Below are 16,412 nucleotides of genomic sequence, written 5' to 3'. Positions count from 1 at the left end.
TGCTTTTCTTGTTAGACAATTAAGGTACTGCCATCAAACACAAAAACATTGCTTTGATACATTTCTGACCAAGAACAGCAAGAATTAAAAATGTAATAACAAGAATTAAATTTAAAGTTTAAATTAAATTTTAATAATGTGGCTTTGTCTTGATTTGTACTCGCATTTAGAGTTACTTTCTATTTTTAGGAAGTGATAATTTTCCATTTATAGTAGTAAAATGTTCCTTTTAAAAACACTTATTTAAAGAGGTAAGTCAATTTAATAGTATTAAATAGTATCAGTAAGTACACAGATATGGCTGAAATCTGAAAGTGATAAATGTGAATGCCCATATTTGGCTGATACTCGTGTATAGCAGGGCTAGCAAATATTAGCTTATGTTCTAGTTCTAGCTCTCTTTGAACAAAGCAATGTTCCCTCATCTCTAAAAATGATGGGACTAAAGTAGAATGAAGAGAATTTTGGAGCTGTAAAAAATACGAGACCATCTGGTTCTAACATAAGAATTTATAAGTAATGTACATTTAGGACTATAGATTTAGTCCCATCACCTCGATAGCAAAAGAACAATTTTTAGCTTTGACAAGTAACTGGGATAGGGCTAGCATATATCCACCATACAGACCTTGGCCAAATTAGCCAAGAAAAACAATAGATTTCCAATTATACTTATTTTTACTCTGCTTAGGTCCCTTAGAAGGCCTGATTTTGGGATATTTTATCAGTGATATCAAAGTTTCAATACAGGAACACACTCAAACTTGGCTTTTATTTCTGTATCTAATAATCTGAAACCTATAATAATAAAACACTTTAGTAGTACTGTTTATACACTTAAATGACCCAAGATAAACAGTTTTCTTAAATTCAAAATGGCATATAACCAATGATATATAACTGGAATTCTTAAACTATGAATAACATATGCTATGACAACTACTTCTCCTGGAACCTTTCATTGCAATTCTAATACATGTTTACATGTGTTTGTCAGAAAGAATTGTTAGAATCTTTACATGTTCTGAGGAGTCATGATTTTTACAGTGGTTTAACAAAGCCAAGTTGCTGGATGGTGCTCCTGTACCCACCCTCCTTGTATATTCTCTATATTTAAAATCTGAATAAAATATAGAATTCTTCAAAATTAATTCCTAAAGTCATTCCTAAATTCACTTGAGACCGTGAAATGGGTATCTATATAAAGTATATTCTAATGCCTCAATTACTGGCCCCACCTGTTGATATTCAATTAAGTTAGTTGGTCTGACCTCATATATTCAGTTCTTTCCCAATGTGATGATCTAACAAAAAGAATATTAAATAGCACCATTAATTCTACCTGAGACTGGAAAAAACGGATAGAAAAAAATCCTACTAAAAATAAGGCTGTTTTCTATAATACCTATTATTTTAAAACTCTGCTTGATCCTTAGAAAGTAAGCATGTTCTCATCAGCAGGGACCTTCCCAAGTTAAACAAATTGTTTTAAAGAAACACATTCAAGAATATTATTTTCTGTGTAGGCTTGGAAAACATAAAAAATGAGCCATAAAATATATATTTCTTAGAAATAGTCTCATTAAATTTGACTGATAAAGGATTCTAATGGAAGAGTTGATACAAAAACAATTGTACTTGGCCTTTAAGGCTAGTGAAGTACAATTGTTTTTGTATCAACTCTTCCCAAAGGAATGACTTTCTATAACATATAATTGTCAGTTTCACTTAAAGAAGGAAAACTGGGAAATCAATCTTCGTTCAAATTGCTCCCTCAACATAACATGTTTTTTTCTTTTATTTACATTGCACACAGCCTTTTGCCTACTACCTACTAAACACAAGTACAAAATTCCTGCCCTGAAAAATAAAAAGAAGCAAAACAAATACTAAACAAAGAACAAAACTGATCTTACATAGATGTTTACATAATCTTTTTAAACACTTCTATTTTGGTGGGGAAGTGAGTAGGCACAAAGGGTTGCAAAGGAAAAAAGAAAAAAGGAAAATGTTTTAAAACATGAAATGCTTCTTTATGGTGAAAAATGGTGTGGACTGCATATATTATCTCTAATGAAACAGATTCCCATCTACACTAGAGTTCCCCTTTGGCTGATTTCAAAAGGATGACTCAAACAGAACTGTTTTGGTATATTTGTGGTGGAGCCGTTTTATGAAACCAATTAAGCTATGATTGAAGGGAGGTGAATTTATAGCAGTTTCTTGATAATAAGAGTGAAAATCTAATCACCTTCTTCCTTTTTTCACAATCAGCAGGATTAATAAGCAGCATTCTTCCATAAAAAGAAAGAAAGGATAGAAGAAACAATGGAGCCTGCAGGAATATGAGGTTATAATACTGCCCGTCAGTGACTTTAAACTTTTTAATACAGCAATGTAGGAAGTGAAGTCCATGTTCCCCTTCCCAAAATACAGGGCACCCCCTGTGCGAACACCTAGTCTTTCCCATCAGGACAGCCCAAATGACATGCTGATATTCTACTACTTATAGGGACAACATATTTTCATCCTGATGGGAAAGCAGTTAACATCTTTCACACGGACAGTATTTGCTCCTCGAAACTAGGGTTTCTCAACCTTGGCACTACTGATATTTTGACATTGTGGGGTAGTTGGCCTGTTCACTGCAGGAGGTTCAACAGCACTCCCGGCCTTTACACCCCAGAGGTGCCAGGAGCATCCCTAGTTGTGATGATCAAAAATGTCCCACCTTCCCACCCTTCACCCTGTGAGAACCACTGTTCTAATCTCAAATTGAGGATGACAGCTTGTTCTTAGGAGGGGAATTTCCCCTATTTTTGGCATAATGCTTGGCACATAGATATTTAATAAATGTTTGCTTTCTTACCTCATCATACTGATGTCTTAAATGGTTATTACTAAGCCTTGTGTTAGTGAAGGCAATGGCTTTGAAGGTAGCTGCAGTTTCAGTATTTTATTAGAATTGATAAGAGTGGCTGGAAGTGAAAATTGAAGAACTATCATCTTGCCTTGATGGTGATTAATTATTAATATTTCTGTGCATTTAAAATATTTTAATATTGTAGCAGCCTCTCTTAAGTGGTGGAAGGAAAGGGACTGGAGCTGGGGTGGCCACAGTAGTCTTAATAGGCCAGTGCTGGGTAGTCTGACATTTATAGAAAGGCTAACCTGTGAAGGCCAGATAAGCAAATATCTTCTTGACCTAGGGGGCCCATATCTGGAGAAATTAAAAGCAAGCTTTGGAAAGCATAGGGGAATCTTTTTAAATCAAAAGGGGTGTCAACTTGAATCAACCTTGGATTAAAGTCTATCTTGCACTTGCACAGAATGTTAATTAGCAAAGAGCTTTCACATAAGGTTATTTTATTTGACCCTCACAATAGCCCTGTGAATTAGAAAAGTCTTATTAACTCCATTTTCCAGATAAGGGAACTGAGTGTGTTAATCAGAAAGAAAGGCCACTGACTGGGTTCAAGGCCAAACAGGTAATATCTGGCAAAGCTAGAACTGAGACCCATATATTAATTCAACATATATTAACTCATTTATCCCCATTTTATAAATGGAGAAACTGTGGCTCCTAGAAGTTAAGTAGCCTGGGTTTTCTGATACCGCAAATCAAATCCCATACATGATTGGTTGGGACTAATTCCTAAATAAGAATAGGATGCCCCTACTATGGGATCATTTAGGAGAGAGACTAGAAAGTATACCTGGGTAAAATAAACTAAACAAGCTACACTCCAATATAGACTAGTAACAACTACGCAACTATGACTAGTATTTTTTGAGATTGTTTGAAACGGTCACTTCCTCACTGCTCACTGTGTTTGTCAATCCTGTTTCCTGGTAGCGACCAACAATAAAAACTTCAGTAAATGAAGTGGACTTTGCATGGTTGTTTAAAAAATGGAAAGGGAGACAGGAACCCAAGATGAGAAGCAGGGTATTTCACTAAGGCAAATTCCTGGTACCATCGGAAAGAAAAACACGTATTGGAAGTAAATCAGGACAGCTTATGGACAGAAGCCTTCATGTACTCTCTAGAAAGTAACAACCAAGAAAAAACTGCAGGGCAGTATTCCTGATCGGCTGACCTCAAATGATCACTTAATTCCCTACACATAGAAATGTATTTTAAAAGACACAAATAAGGCCTCAAACATTTTTACTGTCTCTGCCCATACTTGGCCTGTGTGCAACCCTTTCAGATTACCAAAGTTCCTAAAATGAGAATATGCTTCTCAAAAAGCAAGACTAGAAATTCCCTTAGGTTTAACCACTAAAATCCCAAACAAAAGTCTGCAGAAAGCAGCAAATTCAGTGGGATTTGACAGCTATTTGGAACAAAAACATCGGATAAGAGTATATTCATGGAAAAGTCCATCATTTTCTAAAGTCAGCACTCAACACTGGCAGTCAACTCATGCTTATGCTACCTTTTTTTTTTCATAGTGGCTAAAACTTACTGGGTTCTGTCCCTGTGCCAAGCACTGTTCTAAGCACTTTACATGTATTGACTGATTTAATCCCGAGAACAACCTTAATGAGGTAGGAACTATTACAACCCTTACTTTACAGATAAGAAAACTAAGGTTCCAACTCAAGCTCCCTATTACAGGCTACATGTTACATGCTATTGTCCCAACATGGGAATAAAGTAATACTGACAAGCCATTTTAATTTTCTCAGTAACTCAATTAATTGTTTAAAGCTGAATTTAAAAGTCCCTTGGATAAAATTTAAACATGGAAAAAATGAATAAAATGGTTTCTTTCCCAAACTTTATTTTTTTAAAGATTTTATTTATTTATTTGACTAAGAGAGACACAGCGAGAGAGGGAACACAAGCAGGGGGAGTGGGAGAGGGAGAAGCAGGCTTCCTGCGGAACAGGGAGCCCGACGCGGGGCTCGATCCAAAGACCTGGGAATCATGACCTGAGCCGAAGGCAGACGCTTAACGACTGAGCCACCCAGGCGCCCCCCAACCACTTTAAATGTATACTAACCCATGAAATAAAAAAAAATGGAACACTGAACCTATCGTCATCTTTTTATATTCCAGCAGTAAACAATATTAATCTTATGGGTATGGGCCCTTCCAAAAAGAGTATTATGTAATAATTATTTTGGACAGTTAAATTACTCCCAGAAAGAGAATAACCTGGGTTTTCTCTAGTCCTTATTTTTATTGGAACACTGACCAAGTTACATGCATTTTAAAAAAGGCAACAACAGGGGCGCCTGGGTGGCTGAGTTGGTTTAGCAACGGACTCTTGATTTCAGCTCCGGTCATCATCTCAGGATCTTGTGGGATTGAGCCCCAAGTCGGGCTCTGCACACAGTGGGGAGTGAGCTTGTCCCTCTCCTTCTGCTTCCCCTCCACCACTTGTGTGCGCGTGCTCTCTCTCTCAAATAAATTAATAATAAAAAAGCCTATAATAATAGTCTCAAAATATCTCCCCAAGACATTAATTATACAGGAGAAAACAGAAACTTCCCAGTGTAAAAGCAGGCAGACACCATTTTAACCAACTAACTGATCAAGGATAACATTATCTGTAATAAGACATTTTGGTATCATGTATCCTCTGATTAGGATGCACCAAAAGACACATTGCTTCCATGGTATGTTACCAAAAAATGCATAACCTCAATCTAATTACCAGAAAACGTCAGACCAATGCAAACTGACAGACATTCTACAAAATAACTATCAGTACTCTTCAAAGTGCCAAAGTCATAAGAGACCGGAAAACTCCCAGATTGGAATAGATTAGGAGATGAAATAACTGCCTGGGGTATGGGATCATGAACTGGATCCTAGAACAGAAAAAGGACATTAGTGGAAAGCTGGGTAAATTTGAATATGGTCTATAGTTTAGTTAATCGTATTGTACCAACCTTAATTTCCTAGTTTTGATAAATATAATCTGATTATATAGATTGTTGACATTAGAGGAGGCTGAGTAAAGGATATATGTAAACTAGCTGAATTAGTTTTCCAATTTTTCTATAAGCTAAAATTACTTCAAAATCAAAAGTAAAAAAGAGAATAAAAACAGAAAATACAAAAAATAGCCCCTTAAATTAATAAAAGGCATTAAAATGAATTCAAGATTCAAAGTTGGCCTCCTTTCAGCCTTCTCACAACCTAAAGGTACAGTATTTCCACGTTGTGCTGGTCCTATCAAGTCACAGAGCCTCCCAGGCCTCCCATCCTTTCTCTGATGTGAAACTGCCCATCCACAGCCAGTTGGTCAAGAAGGTTGTTACTACAAGTATGGCCACTCAACAGACTGAGTGATACCAGACCCAAAGTGATCCATTTCCCACATTGACTAGAATTTTGCAGAACCATGCTTCATGGATTTTTAAGAAAAAAGAAAAAGAAAAAAAAAGTTATGACACCGAAGGGCAACTTCGTTATTAATCTACTGTAGGTGGCTTTATTAGAAAATACTCTGTATATGCAGTAATATCATAGCTTCTGAATTAATGTATTTACATTTATTTTTCTTATCTATAAAGTCAGGGTTATAATAGTGCCTACCTCATTAGGTTGTTCTAAGGATTAAGTCAGTTAATACATATAAATTCAGTTAATATATGTACATTTACATGTAACTGAAATCTTTAACAGTGTTTGAATCTGAGTTCTGTCCACCTACACACATGAATCCTTGTCTTAAATAGTTTATGAAAAGGAATAGAAGGGGAGCTGGGAGGAAGAAGAATTAGGAAAAAGCAGCATCAAATTGTAATTCTGATACATTTCATTAAAGTAAAATCTTGAGGTGCGCCTGGGTGGCTCAGGCGTTAAGCGTCTGCCTTCAGCTCAGGTCATGGTCCTAGGGTCCTGGGATCGAGTCCCCCATCGGCTCCCTGCTCAGCGGGAAGCCTGCTTCTCCCTCCCCCGTTCCCCCTGCTTGTGTTCCCTCTGTCGCTGTGTCTCTCTCTCTGTCAAATAAATAAATAAAAATCTTTAAAAAAAAAAAAAAAATCTTGAAAAGCTAGAAAGTCAAGGACTTCCCTGAGTTATTCACTAGATTACTTCATTACGATAGTGTTTTCTTCGGACTAGGGAAGACACTGAAAGTCCAAGCTGTGACTGTGTAGGGCCAAACCTGAGCATTCTGGCCCTTGATAGTCATGAGGGCTATATCCAGGGTCCTTCATGAATTCTCGAATCTACAAAACCTATTCTGCAGCACATGATTTTCTCTACCTATGGTGACAATATTTTCCATACTTCATAGATTTTGTCACCAGGGCTGAATGAGAACAACAAAGTGGCTTTGAGATTTGGACGTTGGACAATCTGCTTGGTTCAGTCACTATATACGTAAGTCATAGACTTTTGGGTCTCTTAAAATTATTTAAACTGTGAGGGTTAAACCAGGGATTCTCAAGGACCTAATGTAATGTAAAAAAAATTTTTTTTAAAGTACTTGCTAAATGCCCACTAAGTATTTAGTTAGGCATACAAAGTAGGTCTTACTAATACTTAATAATACTGCTCCAACATTTTAGATTTATTTTCTCAGAGATTGATCTTTATTTCTTGGTATCTAAACAAATGTTTATAATCTATTACTGGTAGATAACTTTGACACCACGGAAGTTCTAGTTTTCTACTACTCATAATATGTAACAGGCCCTGAAATACAATCAAAGGCCTCAAAAATCACTGCAGTTAGTGTCAAGGTTGAATGTTGTATAAATGTTTGATTTTCAAAATGGGGAAAAACAGTACACCTAAGTCAAGTCAGAGTTAGTATATGTATTCCCTGCTCTTATAGGGAAGTTAACTTTAACTCTTTTATAGTTTCATAATTCCATTATAAATTCTATTAAAAAGGAAGGGAAAAATGTAGTTGAAAATTCAAATTACAAATGAATCTTCAATACTGTGTCTAACAGTAAGGTTAGCTACCTATAGAACGAGATCATTATTAAAAGATGACAACTATTATTCATCTAACAAAAAGAAGGTTCATCTTATGAGAATTTTAGTTTTCTCTTTGGTTCACAAAAAGTTCTGAAAAGTAGCAGCTGATCTTTCTTTGACCAAATCATAATGTTTTCCCCATAAATTTTTATAGCAATAATTTAGAGACATTGTGTGTGGGAGGCTAAGAACATCTATTTTTTAGCAGAGTGATTATTCAAAATCACTCAGTGTGGTATTCCTACTTAACTCTTTTCATTAGGAAAATGATACATACATACAGCTGAGGTATTTTTACAAATTTCCTCTCTCTACTCCGTTATTGTTATATTATCACATTATAAATACCCCAATTATGCAAAATTACTATGATCAATTTTTCCTAATTTGCAACTTTTTTCGTTACTTCCATTTTATACATGTACAAGAGTGAATACTTCCCCCTCACAAACAGATTAGAAAATTTGACAAAAAATGCACACACATTACTGGGCAGCATGTCAATATTCTAGCAAAAAGATTCAATTTTTAATAAATTTCCTATAAAAAGAAAAATAAAACTCAATTATAACCCTTTCTTTTAATGAAAACACAATGCTTTAGAAAAGAATACTGGGAACTTATGATTGTTCATTTTATATCAGAAAGAGTCCCATCTCATCAAAATTAAGATCTAAAATTATTAAATCTCTTCCCATCATATCAGAAGAAGAACAACAAAACATTCAGGGTAGGAACATTACTTGAAATCTTTATAAAGCAAGACTCTCAATATTGTAAAAAATTTTTTATAATTTTTCCCTACCTTGTGAAAATGTCTAAATAGTAAATTGTAGTTATCTCAAAGGCCTAGATCTCTTTGAGAGAACCTCAAGAGGAGATTTATGGTCAAAAAGCAAGATTCTGAATAAGCTGTCAATAGCTAACCAAAGTACAATGACAGCACCATCATTCTGGCTTCCAAACAATTTTCTTCAGAGAGCAACATAATTCACAAATTTAATAATTCAAAAGAAAACAATGGACAACATTAAGTTCTAAAGCATGTAAAAAAAAAAAAAACACCTACATACACTAGCTTGGATTGGAAAAATATTACACATGAAGTTTTCAGGTTTCTGTTGACCAACAGTCAAGAGGCAATAAACACCTGTAGATATTTTTCTTAGTACTGATGGAGGTGAGATTAACAGTGTAAAGCCTCCCTAAAAAAACAGAAGCCTCAGAGCTAGAGATTTATTCAACCCTTTCTCTAAGACAGAAGAAAATGTAATTCATACATAACACTTCTAAAGCTGAATGTGAAAAAATTAAACATAAGCAATCTGATTATGATTCAAATCATTCCTCTTAAAACCTTAACCTCTAACCTGAAGTACTGACAATGTGACACTTAAAATAAGCTACAGAATACCTACCTCTTTATTCCACTGCTATCAGCTTAGCTAGATAAACAATCTTCTCACCAGTAGATAAAATCCAGACAGTATTAAAGCATCTCCCAATTACACTTGGAATCACACACTGAATAGCTGTCTGCTCAGTGTTCTTTCACTTAAGCACCTCATAATGTGTGTGGGTGGGCCTGTGTTACGCAAAATAGGTAAACACTATATAATTCGAAATTCTATTGGCTGAAGTGAGAACTCAGTTCTCCCTCACGTCCTCCCTAAGGAAGCTTGTAGCCCAAAAGGGAAGAAACGGAAGTAAGAGGGAAGCACAGAACAGTTTTTAACACAGGCTTAATTTCAAGTTATGGAATAAGGTACCTGAAAAGGCAGTATTCTATTTCTTAAATGGCTGACTGAATTAACTATATAAATGCTCTAGAAATGTCAGAGGTATCACTAAGATACTGAACTACCTTCTCATGATAGTGTAATAATCTATTTTTAACAGATTTAGTATAATAATCTGTTAGAAACATTCCATTAAAAAAAACCCAGAAAAATCAATGCAATTCACATATAAAGAAATAGTGTCCATTTAGCATATCTAATGAATCAGATTTTTTGGGTCTTGTTACAAAACACTACATTATCGCAGGCATAAGAACAGGTGAACATTCAATCACATTTTCAATTGATCATGCTTTTTTATTTCTAGCTTTGTATTTTAAAATAAATTAGATTCATTTGGTGCTCATGAAGAGGGAGAATCGATAGCAATACCCAGCGGTGAGCTGGGATTGTTTAAGGTTCATCAAAGAGCTACTGAGGGCACCCTACTTATTGACTTGTAAACTTCATTTGAAGAGTTAACTCTCTGCAGCTCCAAATTCCCCCATTCCTCTTCTTAAGAAAGGTCTACACAGTCCAAGGTGAACCTGCTTTGTGCTTAATTACATTTAAGATTTTTTTTTAAAGCATGCTAATTAAGTCACAAGAGTAAAGGCTGGTTCATACCTGATCAATGAGCTGCACAGGCAAATCATCTATACTCTCCACCCATTAAACTCTTGCCCTACTCCAGTCTAGGGGCTGATACTCCCTTATACAAAAATGCTTTTGGTTGGCCTAAGTCTAATAATACCTTGTCACCTAACACCCTGGCATAAAATACCCCCTCCCTCCTATGTTACTGCTGCAAGTTTACTTCTGTTGCTTCCCAGCATTCCATATCTGTGTCATATCCCCTAAAGCTGTTCTTCAGTAAATCTGCATAATGTTTCCTTCGCCCATTCAGCTGGCAGCAGGCCTGCTCCGGCTACTGTGAAGTAAGTCTGCTCCAGTAGTCTGCTTTTGTCTAACCAGTGTAGATGCATGTCCAGTTCAGGAAATACATCTGTAAAAATGACCTGGGCATATTCTAAGATTTTGCTATTTGGTGATCCTGCCTTGTCATGTGATTCTGGGCCGATGAAACTGCTCAAGAAGCCGGACATGACAGGTCCAATACTCATACTAAATAGAATGTAGTTGTGACTATTCCTTAAACTTGAGTCTACAACAAAACCTGAGGACCTGACAGTCTTTAGACCAACGTATCAACTCTCTGAATTTGGGGAGTGTGTTTCTTACTCAAAAACTAAAGTAACTGAGATATCAGTAGCTCATGAACTACCTTAATGATTAAAATTAGAGCATTAAGAGTATAAAAGTTCCTTATGTATTTCAAGCTCTGTGTTTATACTATATAGTCTCCTGAGGGAATATAATTTTCCTAAAGAACTCTAAGAAAACATTAAAGACAAAACCTCTGTATTTTCTAAGTGAGTATGGTGAGTTATTTTTATAATGAGACAAAGACCCATATTCATCAGGGAGAGAAGGCTAGAATTAAATCTCCAAGCTCTTCTTTCCCAGTCTGAATTCTACTTTTTTCTTTCTTTTCCTTTATTTATTTATTTATTTATTTATTTATTTTTAAAGATTTTATTTATTTATTTGACTAAGAGAGACACAGCGAGAGAGGGAACACAAGCAGGGGAAGTGGGAGAGGGAGAAGCAGGCTTCCCGCGGAGCGGGGAGCCCGATGCGGGATCCCAGGACCCTTGGATGATGACCTGAGCCGAAGGCAGACGCTTAACGACTGAGCCACCCAGGCGCCCCTCTTTTCCTTTTTTTAAAGTTCTATTTATTTAAGTGATCTCTACACCCAATGTGAGGCTCGAACTCATGACCGCGAGGATCGAGGGTCGGATGCTCTACCTACTGAGCCAGCCAGGTGTCCCTACTTTTTGCTTTTCACATGTGCTTTATTTATAATAATGTCTGATTAATAATATCATGTAGACCAGTCAAATACAAAAACAAAAACTTTAAGCACTTTTCTTAGGTTATTGGGAATCAAAGTTCCCAAATGTTGGCAAATGGACCTGAATTTCAGTGACCTTCCCCCTCTCTTCTTCCATATCTAGCTTGGTTTACAGGTGTCATAAACTTCCTGGTCTCTATCTACAGTGTCTGAACTTCTGGCAAGTACCTCAGCTGAGCTTTGGGACCAATAATAAACTTTTAGTACCCTGAAAACTTTTAAAAATCATTCTGGAAAAAGGCTAAACAAAACAAAATACACTTACCTCACAATTTCTAGGCCTTTTCAGATGTTTCTTTTCTTATGGTCCTGTTTTTCTTCTTATTAGTTGTAGTCTAGGTTTTGATTTCACCTTTGGACACAACTAACCTCTGAGAGCGTGCTTCTTCTCTAATGATCTCTGAAAACTTCCACGGAAGCAATCAAGGACTTAATCTTCATAGTCCCTTTACCTCTAGCCACACCCACAGCAGGTGTGTAAATTATTTCATCCTTTAGTTCTGCCTCACTGGTGATGTGTAGGTCATGTTCTTCTAATACATAAGCAACTTCACACAGGTGGCATTGGCTATCCTATAACGTCTTTACTGAGTGTCTACATGTACCTGGTTTTTTACTTGCCAAATCCATCTATCTCCAATCCTTTTGAGAAAAAGATATATGGGGGCCTAAGATTTTTCAACAAGGGGAGGGGGAAGGAAAAGGAATAAGAAGAAGGAGGAGAAGAAAGTCACTGGTATTACTGCACCATATAATCACATTCTAAAGCTGGAAAGAACCTTAAAAAATATCCTTCCTATTCAACTTGCACAATTTTCTTTTCAATTCCCTCATTTTATAGATGAGAAAAATCTATATCCAGAGAGGGTAGGTCATTTGATGAAGTTATAGGGCTAAGTACTGGAGCTAGCCAACAGATCTTCGACTTCCTTCCCCCCCTCCCGGCCCCCGGTTCTTTTGACTTCTGTTAGTCTGTTTCATTAGTTTTGGAGGCAAGACCACAAGCACTAAAGAACAGAACAGTCAGCCAACAAGTAACTCATACCTTGTACTGTGCAAGTATCATCATATGAGATAGCCAAGTATTCACCTTTAGCTTTATTATTTGCTGTGTTGGTTGTTATAATAATTTATATCATAAAGAGAAAGCTGAAAATTAGATAAATAAAAGTTTGATGACAGGCATACCATGGAGATTGGTTTCTTTTTGCTCATCAGAGGGGCTATGCCTCCCTGAACTGTCTGTTCACTCTCCCACTTTGTGGGCTTTCGCTAACCTAGAAGTCTCCTTAAACAAACCAAAGAAACCTAGATATCAAAAGTACTGCCATAGATAAGCCACAGAATGGGAAAAAATATTTGCAAATCACTTATGTGATATAGATCTATCTATATCTAAGTACAGATATATAAAGAACTCTTGCAATTAAATGATAAAAATATAAACCCAATTAAAAATTGGTAAAGGATCTGAATAGACATTTCTCTAAAAAAAGATAAACAAGTGAGCAATAAGTACATGAAAAAATGCTCAACTCACTAGTGTTTAGGGAAATGTAAATCAAAACCACAAAGAAATACCACTTCACAGCCACCAGGAAATGTTACCACCATAGTAAAAGATAATAATAAGTATTGGCAAGGATGTGGAAAAGGTAGAATCCTCAATCACTGCTGGTAGGAAAGTAAAATGGTGCAGTCATTTTGGAAAACAGTCTGGCAGTTCTTTAAAAGATTAAACATTAAGTTATCATACGACCCAGGAATTCTACTCATAGGTATATATCCAGGAGAAATGATAACATATGTCCATATATAGACTTGTGGATGAATGTGCATTGAGCAGCATTATTCATATGGTCAGAGTGGAACAACCCAAAAGTCCATCAACTATTGAATGAATAAACAAAATGTGGTGTCCATACAATAGAATATTTGGCAATAAAAAGGAATAAAGACCTGTTAGAATCAAACACAAATGGTGACCAGACTTGAAAACTCCCTGAGCAGTCATACAAGCAAAGTTTAATTTAGCTTATTAAGCAAGATAAGTGAAGTTACCTTGACCTGGGTCACTTCTAAAAATCATAAACAAAATAGTTCCCCCAAACTGATAAGGAGTGAGCAGTAACCAGTTCTCTTTCTTTTAAGAAAATTTCAATATTGCAAGTAACCACCATAAAGAATAAACACTCATGCCTTCACACTATATAAGCTGCTTTATAACAATATACCTCTGAGCCTCATTCCATGTTTTGATTTGAGTGCTCCTGGTTTGCAAACTGTCTTTTTGATATGTACTCAATACACTTTTACTAATTTCTACTTAAGTGACTGATTTTACCTCTGTTTTCTTTATGAACTTTTGTGACAGTACTAATAGATGCTACAACATGGATGAACTTTGAAAACATCATGTTAAATGAAAGAAGCCACTCACAAAGCACAACATATTATATGATTCCATTTATATGAAATGTCTAGAATAGGCAAATCCAGAGACAGAAAGATAGGTGGTTGACTAGGGTGAGGGTATAGGTAAGTGGGGTTTGAGGAGTGATGGCTAAAGGCTATGGGGTGTCTTTTTCAGCTGATGAAAATGTTCTAAAATTGATCGTGATGATGGTTGCACAACTCTGTGACTATACTAAAATCCAGTGAAGTATATACACTTTAAAGTGGGTAAACTGTATGGTATATAAATTATATCTCAATAAAGCTGTTACAGTAAATAATAAAGAAACAAAATATTACCACATAAAAAAAAAATCCTGCCATAAACTTGAGATTACTGAATGCTGGTGTACATCTGGAATTCAAATACTAATGTTCTAAAGAATAAAAGATCAGAAGAACTTATGCAACTTTAGAACTTGCAAAAGTTAAAAAATTCTAAATATTTTAATTCCTATTACTTGTTGAACCAGAGAAATGGAGGGAAGTAATTATTTGAACATTCTACAAGTTTTCACAGAGCTTAAGACTTTCCCAAACCAAATGTTTTTTGTACCAGAAATCACAAAATTGACAATTAGGCTTGGAATTTCTAACCTCATATTGTTTCAGTCTAGCTTTAATTGCAGACATGAGTTTTTTTGGTTTATGTTTTGCTGACATCATACATCACCCTTCAATGAATGCAACTGAGCATGGTGTATCCTCTAACACCAATCAATTCATCAATTCTCTGACACCAAGTGGGTGTCCAACAATTCAATTCAGTTGATGCTACCTACCTGGAGTTAACTCAGATCCCACAAGTTAAAGAGCTCAGTCCCAAAAGACCATCCCATTTCTAATGCCAGTTGCAAATCCCAGGCTATCTCTACTTCTGACTAACAGGCTATAAATTGGGGGTTTCCATGCCCCACTCCACATGTTCCATAATTTATTAATATGACTCACACAACTCAGGAATACACTTCACTTACATTTACCACCTTATTGTAAAAGGAAATATTAGCTACAAATATTAGCTTACAGTCCTATTGGTTAAATAACTAAAAATAGTTTAAAAACTATTTCTAGGTTACCAGATAATGATATCTCTACACAACAAGATTATAAAGAGCCATCCCTCTTCCAATATTCTAGATTGGTATTTTCCATTAAATGATTATTAATGATTTTTTTCTACTAACAACAGCAATTGTAGGCTTCCCTTGCAATTTCATTAACTTAGATGTTTGAGTAGTTTTCAAACTGAGGGCTGTGGTCTCCCTACTTTTTTTTTTTTTAAGTAGGTGGAGCCCAATGCAAGGGCTGGGTGTGGAGCCCAATGCAAGGCTTTAATTCACGACCCTGAGATTAAGACCTGAGCGGAGATCAAGAGCTGGATACTTAACTACTGAGCGACCGGGGTGCCCCTCTCCTTACTTTTAATTTTGTGCACCTAAAATAACTAATAATGCAATTACTAATCCAACAAATTATCAGTGAGCATTCACAATAATACCAGAAGCTATGGGAGTATTCAAACGAATGCAAAAGGTGTGATTCCCTATTCCACCACTTATTTCCTTATTGTTAGCAAAAAGGGTATAAATCAATCAGCCCAACCCAAATCAGTACAGGACAGATACTATATTAAAGCAAAAGACCATAGGTACTGTAAAACCTCAAAGAAAAGTATTACCACTTCAGTGGAAGAGGATCCAGGGACATCTTCATAGGAGGGGTATTTGAGTTGGGCCTTGTGAGACAGACTAGATTTTGATAAGCAGAGAAATGGCAGTTCAGGTGGAAGAAATACATGCATCAAGACAAAAAAGGCAAGGAGTAAAAACTATAGTGTGTGCTCAAGAAAGGATAAGTAAGTAGGTTGCCTGAAACAAGGGACTGGTTAGGAGACCAATAAACAGTAAGTCTGCGGAAATCAAGGAGCATGTCTCTGTAAGCTCAGTCACTATCAGCAAGCACTGAATAAATGTCTAATAATTGAATGAGATACAGCTGAAAGGCAAAGAAGTGCCCAATATAGTGGGCCTTAAGGGTCAGGGTAAGGTAAAGAGACTGAACTTTATTCTGGAGTTAATCAAAAGTCTTTAAACAAGGTTTCAGAGAGGGGAAGAAAACAAACATGTGTTATCTGCTGGGTAGCAGGTATTAAGAACTTAATACACATTAAACTCAAATTTTACAACTGTCTCATAACAGATGAGGAAAACAGGCTAAATAATTTGCTCAAGGTCATTTTGAAACT

The 16,412-nt window shown here is 36.0% G+C and overlaps 1 protein-coding gene across 2 annotated transcripts in view; it reads right to left on the bottom strand.

Annotated features, from left to right (window-relative positions):
- Positions 1-16,412, bottom strand: part of PELI1 (pellino E3 ubiquitin protein ligase 1) — a 57,920-nt gene that overhangs the window by 17,765 nt on the left and 23,743 nt on the right. The window contains exon 1 of one of the 2 annotated variants that reach the window (XM_036107081.2): positions 9,373-9,513. The exons of the other annotated variant lie outside the window; for it this stretch is intronic. The gene's annotated coding sequence lies outside the window, so the exon portion shown is untranslated. Of the gene's footprint in view, positions 1-9,372; positions 9,514-16,412 lie in introns of those variants that run through there. 2 annotated transcript variants of the gene reach the window in all.

This window comes from Halichoerus grypus, chromosome 10 (genome assembly GCF_964656455.1).
Source record: "Halichoerus grypus chromosome 10, mHalGry1.hap1.1, whole genome shotgun sequence".
In the NCBI taxonomy this organism is placed as follows: domain Eukaryota; kingdom Metazoa; phylum Chordata; class Mammalia; order Carnivora; family Phocidae; genus Halichoerus; species Halichoerus grypus.
Note: the sequence above shows the minus strand (reverse complement) of the source record. Positions and strands in the feature narration are given on the sequence as shown.